Raw genomic sequence first — 21,248 nt, forward strand, 5'->3', positions numbered from 1 at the left:
ACTGGGGAGTGGAGACACTGTAGAGACTGGGGAGTGGAGACACTTTAGAGACTGGGGAGTGGAGACACTGTAGAGACTGGGGAGTGGAGACACTGTAGAGACTGGGGAGTGGAGACACTGTAGAGACTGGGGAGTGGAGACTCTGTAGAGACTGGGGAGTGGAGACACTGTAGAGACTGGGGAGTGGAGACACTGTAGAGACTGGGGAGTGGAGACACTGTAGAGACTGGGGAGTGGAGACACTGTAGAGACTGGGGAGTGGAGACACTGTAGAGACTGGGGAGTGGAGACACTGTAGAGACTGGGGAGTGGAGACACTGTAGAGACTGGGGAGTGGAGACACTGTAGAGACTGGGGAGTGGAGACACTGTAGAGACTGGGGAGTGGAGACACTTTAGAGACTGGGGAGTGGAGACACTGTAGAGACTGGGGAGTGGAGACACTGTAGAGACTGGGGAGTGGAGACACTGTAGAGACTGGGGAGTGGAGACACTGTAGAGACTGGGGATTGGAGACACTAGACACCGCAGGGGTGTTACTGTACGTTTGTAGTAAAAGCTGTGTGAGGTCATAGATCATAGTCAATATCCATTTCATCATTTGGCACAGCCATCGCTCGCTATGGGAGTTTGACAACATCATCTTGTTGTAGGTGGTTATAGCACTGCATGTGTAACGGAAATGCAAAAGGTTTTTTTCTTCCTATGAGGATGGACTTGTTCAACACCTCCAAGCGCAGACAATGTGAAAACATTTTGTTTGGCTCGAGCAAATAGATGTTGATTCAAATATTATTTTGTTTACTTTGAAATCAATTTAGTAGGCACGGTTTGCTCTTTTGGGACTGATCCAATGCACGAGGCTAGTGTGTTTAAAAGAAGACAGTTACTATTGTGACCTTGGTCTGCTAGCAATATGAGCCTATATATCACCATTTATATTATATTCATATTATTCATGGATCCTCACTGTTTTCACTGATTATTTTCACACTGTCACGACAAGGTAACCTTGTTCATTGTGTGTGTGTGTGTGTGTGTGTGGGAATGCGTGGGCGTAGGCAAGCTGCACATGTACTTGAGGTTGTTTGTTGGAGAGGCTTTTTGTTGCTGTTGTTTACAAGTCGTGTGGAGTCTCAAGGTCCAATGCGGGACTAACATTTCTGCGTTTTTACATTGTCGAAACCCTTCACGATCTTTCACAAAATCATGTAAACACGCTGAAAACATTCTTACAGTACTAAGTGTGAAACGTTACCCTTACCCCCGTCCACGTCCAAGGATCTGACATTTTCTCATTTACTTTTTCCTCTGTCTTTTCTCTTGAATCTGATGTAAATACCTCAATCCTGGCTCAGGGTTTTGTATGCAGAGTGCAGCGGAGTCTATAAAAATGGCGCATCTCTCAGTATGTGTTAAAGAAGTAATGACTGGGTTGCAATGTATGGCACAAGCCATTACACTGACATTTAATGTTCCCACAGGAGATGGACACTACACGGCTCAAGGTGACATAAAACAATGCCCTTGATATCCTTCCCTCTCATGGGGTTCATAAAATCTGCCTCGCCTGAGACATCACACAACTTGTTCACAGCTAGACGCCAACGGCTCCCACACTTACACTGAGGCTTGTATTAAATTGCAGGAATAACGTGTTATAATAATGTGTGTGTATTTTGGGAGTTGAGATTGCCAGAAACCAAAATACGATATCTCACAAAAAATGGACAATAAAGTATATTTTCTGTTCTAATAAGAACAGTGCCCCAACAGTCTTATCAAAATCTATAGATTGTCAGTCTGTCTCCCGTCATCTCTTGATATAATATGAAAACCCAGATGTATCACAGTAAGGTGGGATAGTGCTCTGAATAATCTCATCTTGATCTCGCTGCAATCAAAGTGGCAAAGGTTTTGAATGTAAACATGTAAAGACAAAGCTTTTGTGGAGTAAGGTCATAGTTTATAGTTGGTGTATGTATCGAAAACACAATTTAATTTTACCTCCAGCAAAAAAGGGAGGAAATCTAAAAGAGCATGTCTACATTTGTTGTAATATTTCCCTCTTCATAAAAATGACTACAGAAAACCCATGTTTACCTGATTTAAATGTGAATCATCAAATGCACAATGTTGACGGTTCGTACTGAAACATTTACATTTACATTTAAGTCATTTGGCAGACGCTCTTATCCAGAGCGACTTACAAATTGGTGCGTTCAACTTAGGATAGCCAGTGGGACAACCACATCTTGATCACAGCGTTGCTTACCATGTAAAAGTGGCATAATAGTGTTTGTCTGTAATGCTAAATGATCAGGAGTGTCTCCGAATGGGCGTAATGTCTTTATAAACTCTTTATAAGCCTTCCTTAGGTCTACCCAGGCCTCGCTCCAGCAGCTCAACAGGGTTGTGTTCATTAGAAACCAAACAGAAGAAAACTGACTCAAACAGGGAGTGACTACCTGGACTTGCCCAATAAGAAACGTTTTCGGTTTTCTGTTTCAAAACTTTTTTTAAAACGTTTTTCTCAATTGCCTGCTCTAATGAACAGGACCCTTATATAATATCATTACAGTGTGATGGGTATCATGTGATGTACACTGTAGATCTCATTAACGTTCGCTCATCTGATAAATAAGCATTTCAAACAATTCTGCAAAGGTCTATGACTAGGTAAATGGGGAAGAAACTACATCACAAAGCTTTTCTCCTGTTCGAGGTACCAAGAACCACATTACGCCATGACATTTCCTGGAATCTGAGGAATAGCTTTAATCTCTCTTTTCGAAAAGACACATAAAAAGACAGTAAATAACAGCTCAGTTTAAGATGTTCTAGGTTGGAAGCTCAAGGACACCTTGCACGCCCATAAGTTCCTCGTCCTCTGTAGCTCAGTTCGTAGAGCATGTCACTTGTAATGCCAGGACAGTGGGTTCCATTAATGGGATATATTATTATATTATATTGTATTGTATTGTTATTGTGATTTTACAGTAATCCGCTGCGGTATAGATTAGGTCATTAATGGAACATGCTAATGTACGTAAAATTCTGAAACTTATCTATGACACCCTGCATTGAAACATGACCATATCTATGGCACCCTATGTTGAAACATGACCTTATCTATGACACCCTATGTTGAAACATGACCGTATCTATGGCACCCTATGTTGAAACATGACCGTATCTATGGCACCCTATGTTGAAACATGACCGTATCTATGGCACCCTATGTTGAAACATGACCATATCTATGGCACCCTATGTTGAAACATGACCATATCTATGGCACCCTATGTTGAAACATGACCATATCTATGGCACCCTATGTTGAAACATGACCGTATCTATGGCACCCTATGTTGAAACATGACCTTATCTATGACACCCTGCATTGAAACATGACCATATCTATGGCACCCTATGTTGAAACATGACCATATCTATGGCACCCTATGTTGAAACATGACCGTATCTATGGCACCCTATGTTGAAACATGACCATATCTATGGCACCCTATGTTGAAACATGACTGTATCTATGGCACCCTATGTTGAAACATGACCGTATCTATGGCACCCTGCATTGAAACATGACCGTGTCTATGGCACCCTATGTTGAAACATGACCGTATCTATGGCACCCTATGTTGAAACGTGACCGTATCTATGGCACCCTATGTTGAAACATGACATGGTATTTTACTTCTTACATCTTTCATTTGTATAGATCCAGAGGTATTTTAAAAAGCCTTCAGAAAATGTGTACTTCCTGTTTTACTGAAGACATTGTCAATTGTTGACATAATAATTATTCTGTATAATGTATAGCTTAGAAAGCGGCCCCATATAAAATTGTTTATTGATATTTGATCTTACCACAGCCGGCACCGTGAAAAGAGGACACACTGCCTTTTACCTTCTACACTGGATTCATTAAGGTTGTTTCAAATCACAGTAACTCATGCTGGTTGTATGTGTGCGCCTGTCTAATAAAGAGAAAAGGACATCATCCTATCTAATAAGGGGACAAGGTCATCATCCTATCTAATAAGGGGACAAGGACATCATCCTATCTAATAAGGGGACAAGGACATCATCCTATCTAATAAAGAGAAAAGGACATCATCCTATCTAATAAGGGGACAAGACATTATCCTATCTAATAAGGGGACAAGACATCATCCTATCTAATAAGGGGACAAGACATCATCCTATCTAATAAGGGGACAAGGACATCATCCTATCTAATAAGGGGACAAGGACACCATCCTATCTAATAAAGAGAAAAGGACATCATCCTATCTAATAAGGGGACAAGGACATCATACTATCTAATAAGGGGACAAGGACATCATCCTATATAATAAGGGGACAAGGACATCATCCTATCTAATAAGGGGACAAGACATCATCCTATCTAATAAGGGGACAAGGACATCATCCTATCTAATAAGGGGACAAGACATTATCCTATCTAATAAGGGGACAAGACATCATCCTATCTAATAAGGGGACAAGGACATCATCCTATCTAATAAGGGGACAAGGACATCATGCTATCTAATAAGGGGACAAGGACATCATCCTATCTAATAAGGAGACAAGGACATCATCCTATCTAATAAGGGGACAAGGACATCATCCTATCTAAGAAGGAGACAAGGACATCATCCTATCTAATAAGGGGACAAGGACATCATCCTATCTAATAAGGGGACAAGGACATCATCCTATCTAATAAGGGGACAAGACATCATCCTATCTAGAGGAAATATAATGACTAGAACAGGGAAACTTGAATGGGAGTTTCCGTTCTAGTCATTATATTTCTATAGTTGTCCCACCCCAGTCGAAAAAGACTTCCAGTGAAAGCTCACTTGACCAGGAGGGAGTTTCCATGAAGCTTAATAGCTAACATGGTACTTTATTTCTCTCGATGACCCAGACCCACACGAATTGTAGAACAGCAAAATGCTTAGTTTAACAATTTTCGTTCCGTTTCATCAAACATCGTTTCTACAATTGTTACTCAATTGAAGCTGGGTTTTCTAGAGAAGGTCCTCTGGGATGTTACTAAGAAACACTCCTGAGGGTAAGGTCCTCTAGGATGTTACCAAAAAACACACCTGAGGGTAAGGTCCTCTGGGATGTTACCAAGAAACACTGCTGAGGATAAGGTCCTCTGGGATGTTACCAAGAAATTCTGCTGAGGATAAGGTCCTCTGGGATGTTACCAAGAAACACTGCTGAGGATAAGGTCCTCTGGGATGTTACCAAGAAACACACCTGAGGGTAAGGTCCTCTGGGATGTTACCAAGAAACACTGCTGAGGATAAGGTCCTCTGGGATGTTACCAAGAAACTCTCCTGAGGATAAGGTCCTCTGGGATGTTACCAAGAAACACTGCTGAGGATAAGGTCCTCTGGGATGTTACCAAGAAACTCTTCTGAGGATAAGGTCCTCTGGGATGTTACCAAGAAACACTCCTGAGGGTAGGGTCCTCTGGGATGTTACCAAGAAACACTGCTGAGGGTAAGGTCCTCTGGGATGTTACCAAAAAACACTCCTGAAGGTAAGGTCCTCTGGGATGTTACCAAGAACACTCCTGAGGGTAAGGTCCTCTGGGATGTTACCCATAAACACTGCTGAGGTTAAGGTCCTCTGGGATGTTACCAAGAAACACTCCTGGGGGTAAGGGTCCTCTGGGATGTTACCCATAAACACTGCTGAGGTTAAGGTCCTCTGGGATGTTACCAAGAAACATTGCTGAGGATAAGGTCCTCTGGGATGTTACCAAGAAACACTGCTGAGGGTAAGGTCTTTAAAGATGACCACATTGTCTCTCATTTCCCCATCTTCTAATGGAAGGTCTGGAGAACGTGGTCCCAATTATTCTTGCCAGGTGATCTTTTGATTAGCTGTTGACAGCAAGCAACCAATCAATCATGGCCCTCTAAGAGGTGTCCATCACACCACAGGCGGAGCAAGGCACCATGGGTAGGCCAATGATGCTAACTGCTGTGAACTGACATGACGATGACTTAACTGCACCTCAGAGAGATAACAAGACCACGTATCGCTAAGAAGGGTTTGTTTGATGTGTAGTAGGCTGCAGGGTGTGGCACAGGGACGGGTATAGGGAGGATGGAAACGCTGGTGGTACTAAAGGCTGGTGGTACTAAAGGCTGGTGGTACTAAAGGCTGGTGGTACTAAAGGCTGGTGGTACTAAAGGCTGGTGGTACTAAAGGCTGGTGGTACTAAAGGCTGGTGGTACTAAAGGCTGGTGGTACTAAAGGCTGGTGGTACTAAAGGCTGGTGGTACTAAAGGCTGGTGGTACTAAAGGCTGGTTGTACTAAAGGCTGGTGGTACTAAAGGCTGGTGGTACTAAAGGCTGGTTGTACTGTTTGGCTGAAAAACAAACTGAGGATTGTGGATTGTGCGCAAAAGAGCTGGCAGTCAAACGAAACACCCCTCATGAATGTAGCTAAACCAAACTTTAATTACTTACTTTAAAATCTTTGCTTTCAAGTAATATCACATCGTCTTCGCAGCAGGCAACCAGTTCTTGTTTGGTGCATCGCAAGGTGGTTGGTTTTGTTTTGATAGTGTTGGTGTAGTCATTAGAGGTGTGCAGCTCCTATCTACCCGCTGATGGTGTGGGCTGTGATTGTCTGAAGGAGGCATTCATCTGAAATAACACGCACACCAGGCATTCTACCCCAATCAACAGTAGAATCATGCACCACAGACCACCATGTCGTGATTAGTTCTGGCAATTGATCTGAGGGCAGACGTCTAGTTGTTACCTTGTGTGAACGCTGAGAAGAAGCAGCTTTGAAGGCGGAGGCGAATGAGCGAGAGAGCGCAGACGGCAAGGCATTTAACCTTGTTGCACTAAGAAGATGTCACTGAATACTCTCTTTAAAACAACAAAATGACTGTGGTCAGTTACAGTCATTAAATGGGATATGTAAGCTATTAGCTATTTATAACACAGACGTAATATTAAAGGTACAATCTGCAATATTTCAAGCTGTTTCAATCGTAATTTCAATTAATGATATCCACATTGGTTGTTTGAGAATAATATGAATGCCTTATGGGTTTATTACAACAGTCTTACACCATCATATCCCAAAGAGCAATGCAGGATTCAACCCTAGTGTCTAACTAACCCACAACCCTAGTGTCTAACTAACCCACAACCCTAGTGTCTAACTAACCCACAACCCTAGAGTCTAACTAACCCACAACCCTAGTGTCTAACTAACCCACAACCCTAGTGTCTAACTAACCCACAACCCTAGTGTCTAACTAACCCACAACCCTAGTGTCTAACTAACCCACAACCCTAGAGTCTAACTAACCCACAACCCTAGTGTCTAACTAACCCACAACCCTAGTGTCTAACTAACCCACAACCCTAGAGTCTAACTAACCCACAACCCTAGTGTCTAACTAACCCACAACCATAGTGTCTAACTAACTCACAACCCTAGTGTCTAACTAACCCACAACCCTAGTGTCTAACTAACCCACAACCCTAGTGTCTAACTAACCCACAACCCTAGTGTCTAACTAACCCACAACCCTAGAGTCTAACTAACCCACAACCCTAGAGTCTAACTAACCCACAACCCTAGTGTCTAACTAACCCACAACCCTAGAGTCTAACTAACCCACTGACCTACAATAGTGTCTAACTAACCCACAACCCTAGTGTCTAACTAACCCACAACCCTAGTGTGTAACTAACCCACAACCCTAGAGTCTAACTAACCCACAACCCTAGTGTCTAACTAACCCAAAACCCTAGAGTCTAACTAACCCACTGACCTACAGTAGTGTCTAACTAACCCACAACCCTAGAGTCTAACTAACCCACAACACTAGTGTCTAACTAACTCACAACCCTAGTGTCTAACTAACCCACTGACCTACAGTAGTGTCTAACTAACCCACAACCCTAGAGTCTAACTAACCCACTGACCTACAGTAGTGTCTAACTAACCCACAACCCTAGAGTCTAAATAACCCACAACCCTAGTGTCTAACTAACCCACAACCCTAGTGTCTAACTAACCCACAACCCTAGTGTCTAACTAATCCTCTGACCTACAGTAGTGTCTAACTAACCCACAACCCTAGTGTCTAACTAACCCACAACCCTAGTGTCTAACTAACCCACAACCCTAGTGTCTAACTAACCAACAACCCATGTGTCTAACTAACCCATAACCCTAGTGTCTAACTAACCCACATCCCTAGTGTCTAACTAACCCACTGAACTACAGTAGTGTCTAACTAACCCACTGACCTACAGTAGTGTCTAACTAACCCACAACCCTAGTGTCTAACTAACCCACAACCCTAGTGTCTAACTAACCCACAACCCTAGTGTCTAACTAACCCACTGACCTTCAGTAGTGTCTAACTAACCTACAACGTTAGTGTCTAACTAACCCACTGACCTACAGTTGTGTCTAACTAACCCACAACCCTAGTGTCTAACTAACCCACAACCCTAGTGTCTAACTAACCTACTGACCTACAGTAGTGTCTAACTAACCCACAACCCTAGTGTTGAACTAACACACAACCCTAGTGTCTAACTAACCCATAACCATAGTGTCTAACTAACCCACAACCCTAGAGTCTAACTAACCCACAACCCTAGTGTCTAACTAACCCACAACCCTAGTGTCTAACTAACCCACAACCCTAGTGTCTTACTAACCCACAACCCTAGTGTCTAACTAACCCACAACCCTAGTGTCTAAATAACCCACAACCCTAGTGTCTAACTAACCTACTGACCTACAGTAGTGTCTAACTAACCCACAACCCTAGTGTCTAACTAACCCACAACCCTAGTGTCTAACTAACCCACAACCCTAGTGTCTAACTAACCCACAACCCTAGTGTCTAACTAACCCACAACCCTAGTGTCTAACTAACCTACTGACCTACAGTAGTGTCTAACTAACCCACAACCCTAGTGTCTAACTAACCCACAACCCTAGTGTCTAACTAACCCACAACCCTAGTGTCTAACTAACCCACAACCCTAGTGTCTAACTAACCCACAACCCTAGAGTCTAACTAACCCACAACCCTAGTGTCTAAATAACCCACAACCCTAGTGTCTAACTAACCTACTGACCTACAGTAGTGTCTAACTAACCCACAACCCTAGTGTTGAACTAACCCACAACCCTAGTGTCTAACTAACCCACAACCCTAGTGTCTAACTAACCCACAACCCTAGTGTCTAACTAACCCACAACCCTAGTGTCTAACTAACCCACACCCTAGTTTTTAACTAACCCATTGGCCTACAGTAGTGTCTAACTAACCCACAACCACAGTGTCTAACTAACCCACAACCCTAGTGTTTAACTAACCCACTGACTTACAGTAGTCTAACTAACCCACAACCCTAGTGTCTAACTAACCCACAACCCTAGTGTCTAACTAACCCACACCCTAGTTTTTAACTAACCCATTGGCCTACAGTAGTGTCTAACTAACCCACAACCACAGTGTCTAACTAACCCACAACCCTAGTGTCTAACTAACCCACTGACCTACAATAGTGTCTAACTAACCCACTGACCTACAGTAGTGTCTAACAAATCCACAACCCTAGTGTTTAACTAACCCACTGACTTACAGTAGTCTAACTAACCCACAACCCTAGTGTCTAACTAACCCACAACCCTAGTGTCTAACTAACCCACAACCCTAGTGTCTAACTAACCCACTGACCTACAATAGTGTCTAACTAACCCACAACCTTAGTGTTTAACTAACCCACAACCCTAGTGTCTAACTAACCTACAACCCTAGTGTCTAACTAACCCACAACCCTAGTGTCTAACTAACCCACAACCCTAGTGTCTAACTAACCCACAACCCTAGTGTCTAACTAACCCAAAACCCTAGTGTCTAACTAAACCACTGACCTACAATAGTGTCTAACTAACCCACTGACCTACAGTAGTGTCTAACAAATCCACAACCCTAGTGTTTAACTAACCCACTGACTTACAGTAGTCTAACTAACCCACAACCCTAGTGTCTAACTAACCCACAACCCTAGTGTCTAACTAACCCACAACCCTAGTGTCTAACTAACCCACTGACCTACAATAGTGTCTAACTAACCCACAACCTTAGTGTCTAACTAACCCACAACCCTAGTGTCTAACTAACCTACAACCCTAGTGTCTAACTAACCCACAACCCTAGTGTCTAACTAACCCACAACCCTAGTGTCTAACTAACCCACAACCCTAGTGTCTAACTAACCCAAAACCCTAGTGTCTAACTAAACCACTGACCTACAATAGTGTCTAACTAAGCCACTGACCTACAGTAGTGTCTAACAAATCCACAACCCTAGTGTTTAACTAACCCACTGACTTACAGTAGTCTAACTAACCCACAACCCTAGTGTCTAACTAACCCACAACCCTAGTGTCTAACTAACCCACAACCCTAGTGTCTAACTAACCCACTGACCTACAATAGTGTCTAACTAACCCACTGACCTATAGTAGTGTTTAACTAACCCACTGACTTACAGTAGTCTAACTAACCCACAACCCTAGTGTCTAACTAACCCACAACCTTAGTGTCTAACTAACCCACAACCCTAGTGTCTAACTAACCCACAACCCTAGTGTCTAACTAACCCACAACCCTAGTCTCTAACTAACCCACTGACCTAGTGTTACTGTCATCACGTGCTAACTAACCCACTAACTTAGTGGTACTGTCATCGTGAGCTAACTAACCCACTGAGCCATCTGTGGTTGAGGGGAGTTGATACTGTATATCAGATAGGGGACTACCTGAAAGGTCACATCACCATATCACTTCCCCAGTCAGAATTCCCAGTGTGAATTAATGGTGATGATCGTCCCCCCAGTGTATCATCATCCAACCCTAATTTGATGTATTGAACCTCCTCACCTCAATTACAATACTGGGGGGAGGGATTCCAGGCTTTGGACACTTGATCATTTAAATGTCTTCTCCCTTCCCTTTTCCAATCTCGTTTCACTGACGGGGTGCACCACCCCAAGGTGGACGAGGTTCGGGGGTATGAAGGGGGAGCAGGGTGTGTGTACGGTGTTTTGTGTTGGTGGAGCAAGGTGTGTGTGTGTGTTTGTGTGTGTGGTGGAGCGGGGGGGTAGTAGTCCCATGGGATGAGGTTATGAAGCACATCAGCCCGGGGGGGAAATGACATATGTAACAAATGATGTTCCCCCATCCCTTCTTTCCTCCCCGCTCCTCTCTATTTCTCTCCGCCGCTCAGAATATCAATGAGGCTTAAACCAACTCATATCGCAAGCGGCCTTTTGGATGCAGTGCTGTCGAAATCCCAACAACCCCCGGCTCCAGCAGCGCTCGGCAGCAACCTCACAGTGGATTAACTGACGGTTCACCAGGAAGGTTAATAATCGGTGTCAGCAGTCATGGGGCGGGGGGGCAAATGCCGGGGTGGATGTATTTGTATTATGTTAAACAAACAAACCATCCAACTGTACAGGACGTAACAGGAGAGCCTGTTAGGGGGGTTGGTGGGGAGGGATTCCCTGGAGCCTGTGACTATTCTACCAAGGCAGGTGTTTTTCCAGATATCATTTTGTGAAAAAATTTCCATTTTAACGGCATTGTTGTAAGGGGGTAAAGATGGATAACGAAGCACTCCCCACTTGGCACAGACGTCAATTCAACGTATATTCTACGTTGGTTCAACATATATTAATTGAACTGATGAGGAAACAGTGTGTGTTCCCAGTGGGTCGGTTGCTTCCGGTACATGAGGAAAATAAGTAGAGTCTCAACACATGAACTGCAAACATTATGGAGTGCAGAAATGAACATCAAAATCACCAGCAATCACCAGTTTGTTCAAATGAAAAGTGTCATACACGATTGAGTGAACAACCAATTACAGGGAAGGACATTCAACAAGCACAGCACTTACACAAATGACTAAGGAATACCTGAAATAGTATAACAGTAGTCCTTCTACCCCCACCCCTCCTCAACCACACATTAAAAAATAAAAAATAAAAAATAAACAGGTGGTTGTCCCACTGGCTATCCTAAGTTGGATGCACCAATTTGTAAGTCGCTCTGGATAAGAGCGTCTGCTAAATGACTAAAATGTAAAATGTAATAAAAATATTGTGGGGGGTGTTTTGTTAGACTTCAGTGCGACTTCTGACATTATCGATCATAGTCTGCTGATGGAAAAACGTATGTGTTATGGCTTTACACCCCCTGCTATATTGTGGATAAAGAGTTACCTGTCTAACAGAATACAGAGGGTGTTCTTTAATGGAAGCCTCTCCAACATAATCCAGGTAGAATCAGGAATTCCCCAGGGCAGCTGTTTAGGCCCCTTACTTTTTTTAATCTTTGAGTAAAGCCAGTGTGTCTATGTATGCGGATGACTCAACACTATACACGTCAGCAACTACAGCGGGTGAAATTACTGCAACACTTAACAAAAGAGCTGCAGTTAGTTTCTTAATATTTCAAAAACTAAAAGCATTGTAAACCTCAACTAAATCTTGTAATAAATAATGTGGAAATTGAGCAAGTTGAGGTGACTAAACTGCTTGGAGTAACCTTGGATTGTAAACTGTAATTATCAAAACATGTTGCTAGAACAGTAGCTAATATGGGGAAAGGTATGTCCATAATAAACAACACTATCACTATCAACAAGGCAGGTCCTACAGGCCCTAGTTTTGTCACACCTGGACTACTGTTCAGTTGTGTAGTTAGGTGTCACAAAGAGGGACTTAGCAAAATTACAATTGGCTCAGAACAGGGCAGCACGGCTGGCCCTTAAAAGTACACGGAGAGCCAACATTGATGACATGCATATCAGTCTCTCCTGGCTCAGAGTGGAAGAGAGATTGACTTCATCACTGCTTGTTTTTGTGAGAGGTGTCGACGAGCTGAACGTACCGAGCTGTCTGTTTGGAATACTGGCACACAGCTCGGACACCCATGCATACCCCACAAGACATGCCACCAGAGGTCTCTTCACATTCCCCAAGACCAGAACAGACTATGGGAGGCGCACAGTACTACATAGAGCCATGGCTACATGGAACTCTATTCCACATCAGGTAACTGATGCAAGCAGTAGAATCAGATTGAAAAAAAATACAGATAAAAATACACCTTATGGAACAGTGGGGACTGTGAAGAGACACACACACACAGGCACATACACACATACAGTGGGGAGAACAAGTATTTGATACACTGCCGATTTTGCAAGTTTTCCTACTTACAAAGCATGTAGAGGTCTGTAATATTTATCATAGGTACACTTCAACTGTGAGAGACAGAATATAAAACAAAAATCCAGAAAATCACATTGTATGATTTTTAAGTAATTAATTTGCATTTTATTGCATGACATAAGTATTTGATCACCTACCAACCAGTAAGAGTTCCGGCTCTCACAGACCTGTTAGTTTTTCTTTAAGAAGCCCTCCTGTTCTCCACTCATGACCTGTATTAACTGCACCTGTTTGAACTCGTTACCTGTATAAAAGACACCTGTCCACACACTCAATCAAACAAACTCCAACCTCTCCACAATGGCCAAGACCAGAGAGCTGTGTAAGGACATCAGGGATAAAATTGTAGACCTGCACAAGGCTGGGATGGGCTACAGGACAATAAGCAAGCAGCTTGGTGAGAAGGCAACAACTGTTGGTGCAATTATTAGAAAATGGAAGAAGTTCAAGATGACGGTCAATCACCCTCGGTCTGGGGCTCCATGCAAGATCTCACCTCGTGGGGCATCAATGGTCATGAGGAAGGTGAGGGATCAGCCCAGAACTACACGGCAGGACCTGGTCAATAACCTGAAGAGAGCTGGGACCACAGTCTCAAAGAAAACCATTAGTAACACACTACGCCGTCATGGATCAAAATCCTGCAGCGCACGCAAGGTCCCCCTGCTCAAGCCAGCGTATGTCCAGGCCCGTCTGAAGTTTGCCAATGACCATCTGGATGATCCAGAGGAGGAATGGGAGAAGGTCATGTGGTCTGATGAGACAAAAATATAGCTTTTTGGTCTAAACTCCACTTGCCGTGTTTGGAGGAAGAAGAAGGATGAGTACAACCCCAAGAACACCATCCCAACCGTGAAGCATGGAGGTGGAAACATCATTCTTTGGGGATGCTTTTCTGCAAAGGGGACAGGACGACTGCACCGTATTAAGGGGAGGATGGATTTGGCCATGTATCGCGAGATCTTGGCCAACAACCTCCTTCCCTCAGTAAGAGCATTGAAGATGGGTCGTGGCTTGGTCTTCCAGCATGACAACGACCCGAAACACACATCCAGGGCAACTAAGGAGTGGCTCCGTAAGAAGCATCTCAAGGTCCTGGAGTGGCCTAGCCAGTCTCCAGACCTGAACCCAATAGAACATCTTTGGAGGGAGCTGAAAGTCAGTTTTGCCCAGCGACAGCCCCGAAACCTGAAGGATCTGGAGAAGGTCTATATGGAAGAGTGGGCCAAAATCCCTGCTGCAGTGTGTGCAAACCTGTTCAAGACCTACAGGAAACGTATGATCTCTGTAATTGCAAACAAAGGTTTCTGTACCAAATATTAAGTTCTGCTTTTCTGATGTATCAAATACTTATGTAATGCAATAAAATGCAAATTAATTACTTAAAAATCATACAATGTGATTTTCTGGATTTTAAACTGTATGTAAACTTCTGACCCACTGGAATTGTGATACAGTGAATTATAAGTGAAATAATCTGTCTGTAAACAATTGTTGGAAAAATTACTTGTGTCATGCACAAAGTAGATGTTCCAACCGACTTGCCAAAACTATAGTTTGTTAACAAGACATTTGTGGAGTGGTTGAAAAATTACTTTTAATGACTCCAACCTGAGTGTATGTAAACTTCCGACTTCAACTGTATCTCCAGATTGGTTTCAGTCCAGACTTAGTAAAGGAAAGGATGTGATCCAGGTGTGAAAGGTAAAGCAGCTTCACTTCAATAGAACTCCACATCATTCTCATGGCCCTTCAAAATTACTAGCTACCCCAGTGAGGGAAATTGGTTTGACTACCTCCCTTTCCGACTGCAAAGCTCGAAGTTCGACAGGCTCTTCAAGATGAGATAATGCCTTAACAAAGCCGTATCCTTGACATGTTTAATTTGTTATTTGGATTACTGCAACACATCAATGGAACCAGTACTGTGCCTCTTGTCAGTGGGGTTCAGATGAGCTTTGAAGCCACTAGCTTGTTATTTCCCATCCTCTCACCACTGTTGTTTACAATCTTCCTCAAATTGTGAAACAGGTCTGACAGCAGTTGGCTCATAAATATTGTATTGTTGGTTGATTTCAGGCATTTGTCGTGAAGGGCTTTATCTTTCCAGAGTGCTTCTCAGGTCCTTAGTTTATTTGTTGTATCCGAGTGTTCTTAAGAATTGTTTTCTTCCTTCATTGTAAACTTTTGTCCTTTATTATGATATCGACACCTATGTTATCGATTTTCTTTGACATTACTGGGGTGTTCATTGACCGTTGGCTATCTCCATTTGCTGGTTAATCCATTTCAAGATGGCAGCTTTCGATTTGCTCTGAAACTGATGATTAGAACACGGCCATGTTGAGTCAAAACCAAGCGCTGAAGATGACGGAAGAGAATGTGAAGTGGGAAGAACCATTTTCATGAAAGTAAAATGCAACAAAAAAAAAATGAATCACTGTGAATAAGAATAAAGCCATAATTCTATAGTTTTCCAAAAGCATCACCATCATACAATATTCACTAGGGTAGCATAACCAACACACACAGCCAAAATGTCATTTAACCACGACTTTGACATTCTTTCTTTTCTTTCTTTTTATCACACTAAAACAAAGGGATCCCCCTTCTCTTCCTTATCGAGTGGTGCGAAATCGAGACAACAAGATAAAAATGCTAATGAGGCAAATCATTTTTAAATGAGCCATGGATTTAGCAAGGAGTGTGGGGGAGCACTGGAGACCAGAGTACATTCTCTGAGGGAATAGAGCTAGTCTCCCTGACTGACTTTGCACCAGGCCTCCATTCCCTCTCCCCATCCCATTATCCGCAATGGTTTATAACTAAGCTGTCCCTCCCTCAGGGGAAAGGATAAGGAGGCGAGGTGGAGAGTAATTCCAAGGTCCGGCGTGGGAGCTCTGACTATATCTACACTAAAATCATTACAGGGAGATTTAATTTGGAAAAATGCCAATCCCATGCAATACGAGCATAACCCAGCTACAGTATGTGTGGATGCGAGTGGCTCCAAACCAATTAGGTTTCACCTTTACTACTTTCCAATGAGTCAGGGACCAACTGCGAGGAACTGTGACGCATCATGTAAATGTGTATTGGCAATGCTGTACACCACTTTGTCAAATGACACCAGCATACGTAGAGATCCACACAGCATGTTTGGCCCAGCTTTACTTTTTTTTCACACTCCCTTTCACCAACCAGTACAGCCCTGGGGCCTCATTTACCAATCATGTGTGGGCGCAAATCTGTGCGTGAACCATGCGTGGGATCGTTTCCACGCAAAGTGTGATTTATCAATATGAACGTTTGTTTGAGAGTGTGCGTAAATGTACCATGCCTACGCACAGTGGCAAGTGGTAGAATAAGGGAACTGCTCGTCTGGCATAGAGTGGGGAAAATATATGTTGAAAATGTGTGAAATAGTGAGAGTAACAATTTAAATTATTTTTAGATTTATTTTTCTATTTCCATTGTGAATTCATGCAACATATATTGACATGCTATATCATTTCACCACATCAGTGCATTTCTTACCATAACAATCCATATAAATTACAGTAATTTGTTAAATTAGAGGCACGTGTGAAAGTGACACCATTGTGTAAATACTATAAAAGACTGAGATAATGGGAAATGAAATGAGAGATGGCTGATCTTGCTCTGCTGGAAGATTTGGCACATGCTGCATTTCACGGAGAGAATGTTTTTAGATACTTTTTCTTCAGAAAGTACAGATTGGCTAATCAGATACCGTTTCTGCAAACCAATTTGATAGTATTTTTTGTGAGGATTTAAGACCTACTTTAAAAAGGCAAAACATGCCATTCCGGTGCACATCCAAGTGATATCCACCCTCAGGTCTTTGGCAACGGGCAAATTTCAGGAGCATACTGATCGGCATCTCACAGCCCTCGATGAGCCAACCCTTTGGATACAAACATCAGCAAAAAGAACAGTAATATACAATTTCCATACACAATCGCACAACAGGGTGAAGTCAAGAGGGGTTTCTTTGCCATGATGCCATCAATAGGTTCCCAAATACGAACTGAGCAATAGACAGCACCATCCCAAAACGAGTTCAACTATGTGAACAGAAAAGGCTTCCACTCTTAATGTGCAGGTGATATGTTATGTGATGTGCAATAGATGCTGCTGAATGTGGTGACAAGGTAGTCAAGTGGAACACATGACTCGTACATTCTGCAGAACAGCAATGTTGACCTATACACCTACAGAAGGAAGCTGTTGAGGATAGATGGCTTACTGGTGAGTGTTGCCTACTCATTTGGGCAACTAAAGCAACTTGAATTGTCCTAATGTTCCTCTCTTTGTAGCTATGTTTTTGTTTTGTTTTGTTTTTTACCTCAATCTGACACTAGCACCTCAATTTCAGTTTCGTAAAAGTTTTTATTTTCTTAGCTTTTTTTGGTTGTGCCGTTGTATTTCATGGTACGGCGTTGTATATTCCCCAAAGGCTTTAAAGGGATGATTTTTACCATATATGGTTAATTAAGGGCGTTTCGAAGTGCAAATAGCCAAGGTCGTGCACTAGTACTGAGGCTGAGAACAATTGGTATGTATCAATGGTTATCTCCTACCGGTGTGGGTATAACGCTCGTAGGATTGTTTGACAAATCACACCTTTTCTATGTATACGAACATTCTAAATTCCGTTCGTAAGTAGTATTTAGATATATTGATAAATGAGGCGCCTGGTGTCTTGGGAAGTCGTCAGTCTTGGGTGACCCCTGCATGTTTTTTTCTTCTGCCCACTCACTGTGGGGGAATCGATAGGGAATCGATGTCCCAGCCCCCTCAGAGTGGTGCGGGGAGAAGGGAGAAAAATCAACAGTGGTGAGCCCATGGGAGGAACCTCCGGGAGGTGTGACTGATGGATTCCGTGTTCCCCGCCTGTAATTATCTCGTATTGAATGGTTGCAGTTTCCTGGGGACTCGCCGGGCCTCTCACAAGTTATCTATGGGAACTTGTGGAAAATCTCAAACCTTCCGACATAACAGCTTTGGACAAGGACGTCCACAACACTAGAGGACTTGGTTGGTCTCTTAGCGTCAGCATTAACCCAGAAATCGATGGCCAGAAGACTGTTAGCAAGGGGAAAAACAGCTGGGGATTTCTGAGTTTATAGGTTTAGTCTGGAGCTACTTTGTTCCCTGTGGCCACCAACAACCAAAACATATTAAAGGTGCTACACATCGGATTTGTTAGAATTTTTGCATTGTAATTTCAGAATATGTCCATAATATATCTTCCGCTAATAGTGGAATGACAGTGTTTCACAGTATTACTTACCTGCCAGTGTTGTGATTGGCTGTGATGTTCGCCTATTGATTTCTCCCGTCGGAGTGCAGCTGTTTGAAGCAGGTGGATCCAAAACCGCTGTTTGAAGCAGGTGGATCACCAGCTTTAAACAGCTGTAAAAACAATATTTTTTGTTATAAAAAATATAATTGACAGCGATTTTCAGAAATGACAATGCAAAAATTCGAACAAATCCTATGTGTAGCACCTTTAACACAGACCAACTTAGGCTCGTTAATTCAGAACGTTAACGCTGTATCGGAAGCTGGTCCTGTCACAGAGGCAAAACAACACCGCTGGTTAATTCAGAACATTAGCGCTGTATCAGAAGCTGGTGCTTTAACAGAGGCAAAACAACACTGCTGGTTAATTCAGAACATTAGCGCTATATCGGAAGCTGGTCCTTTAACAGAGGCAAAACAACACTGCTGGTTAATTCAGAACGTTAACACTGTATCGGAATCTGGTCCTTTAACAGAGGCAAAACAACACCGCTGGTTAATTCAGAACGTTAACACTGTATCGGAAGCTGGTCCTTTAACAGAGGCAAAACAACACCGCTGGTTAATTCAGAACGTTAACACTGTATCGGAAGCTGGTCCTTTAACAGAGGCAAAACAACACCGCTGGTTAATTCAGAACATTAGCGCTATATCGGAAGCTGGTCCTTTAACAGAGGCAAAACAACACCGCTGGTTAATTCAGAACATTAGCGCTGAATCGGAATCTGGTCCTTTAACAGAGGCAAAACAACACCGCTGGTTAATTCAGAACGTTAACACTGTATCGGAAGCTGGTCCTTTAACAGAGGCAAAACAACACTGCTGGTTAATTCAGAACGTTAACGCTGTATCGGAAGCTGGTCCTGTCACAGAGGCAAAACAACACCGCTGGTTAATTCAGAACGTTGACGCTGTATCGGAAGCTGGTCCTTTAACAGAGGCAAAACAACACCGCTGGTTAATTCAGAACGTTAACACTGTATCGGAAGCTGGTCCTTTAACAGAGGCAAAACAACACAGCTGGTTAATTCAGAACGTTAACGCTGTATCGGAAGCTGGTCCTTTAACAGAGGCAAAACAACACCGCTGGTTAATTCAGAACATTAGCGCTGTATCGGAAGCTGGTCCTCTCACAGAGGCAAAACAACACTACTGGTTAATTCAGAACTGTCACGCCCTGACTCAGGGGACTCGTATATGTTGAGTCAGGGTGTGTATATTCTTTGTTATGTAGTATTTTCTATGTGGGCATGCTAGTAGGTGTAGATCTATGTTGGCCTGTGTGGTTCCCAATCAGAGGCAGCTGTCGCTCGTTGTCTCTGATTGGGGATCATACTTAGGCAGCCGATTGGCACTATTGAGTGTGTTCTACCTTGGACTTCACGTTTCGTTTGTTGTTTTGTCGTGGTGTTTATAAGTTAATAAACATGTATGTATATCACACTGCGCCTTGGTCTGACCCGTAATTGAACGAACGTGACAGACGATCCCACCAAACCAGGACCAAGCAGCGTGCCCAGGCGGAGCGAATAGCCATGTCACAGGTGGGCAATTTGTGCTCATGGGAAGAGATATTTGCGGGGAGAGGACCATGGGCTAAGGTAGATGCCCAGGCAGGAGAGGTGCAACGGCAACATGGAGAAGGCCGGTCGGGGAGGAAGCCTGAGAAGCAGCCCCAAGAAAATAATTTTTGGGGGCACACGGGGTGGTTGGCGGAGCCTACTGTCAGAGCAGAGCCAACTCCCCGTACTCACGTGAGGAAGCGTATGACTGGGCAGGCTCCGTGTTATAAGGAGCTACGTACTGTGTCGCCAGTGCGCCGGCACAGTCCTGTACGTCCTGTGCTTGCACCACGCACGTGCCGCGCGAAGATGGGCATCCAGCCAGGATGGGGTGTGCCAGCTCAAAACTCCTGGTCTCCAGTAAGCCTCCTCGGTCCCGCATATCCTGCGCCAGTTCTACGAACTGTATCGCCAGTGCGCGTGCACTGCCCAGTGCGTCCTATGCTGATGCCTCACACATACTGTGCGGAAGTAGGCATTCAGCCAAGACGGGTGGTGCCAGCTCTCCGCTCCAGACCTACAGTCCGCCTCCACAGTCCGGACTGTTCCTACTCCTCGCACCAAGCCAGTGGTGCGCGTCGCCAGCCTGGCCCGGACTGTTCCTGCTCCTCGCACCAAGCCAGTGGTGCGCGTCGCCAGTCTGCCCGGCCTGTTCCTGCTCCTCGCACCAAGCCAGTGGTGCGCGTCGCCAGTCCGGCCCGGCCTGTTCCTGCTCCTCGCACCAAGCCAGTGGTGCGCGTCGCCAGCCTGGCCCGGACTGTTCCTGCTCCTCACACCAAGCCAGTGGTGCGCGTCGCCAGTCTTCCCGGCCTGTTCCTGCTCCTCGCACCAAGCCAGTGGTGTGCGTCGCCAGTCCGGCCCGGCCTGTTCCTGCTCCTCGCACCAAGCCAGTGGTGCGCGTCACCAGTCCGGCCCGGCCTGTTCCTGCTCCTCGCACCAAGCCAGTGGTGCGCGTCGCCAGTCCGGCCCGGCCTGTTCCTGCTCCTCGCACCAAGCCAGTGGTGCGCG

This window comes from Coregonus clupeaformis, chromosome 14 (assembly GCF_020615455.1).
Source record: "Coregonus clupeaformis isolate EN_2021a chromosome 14, ASM2061545v1, whole genome shotgun sequence".
In the NCBI taxonomy this organism is placed as follows: Eukaryota; Metazoa; Chordata; class Actinopteri; order Salmoniformes; family Salmonidae; genus Coregonus; species Coregonus clupeaformis.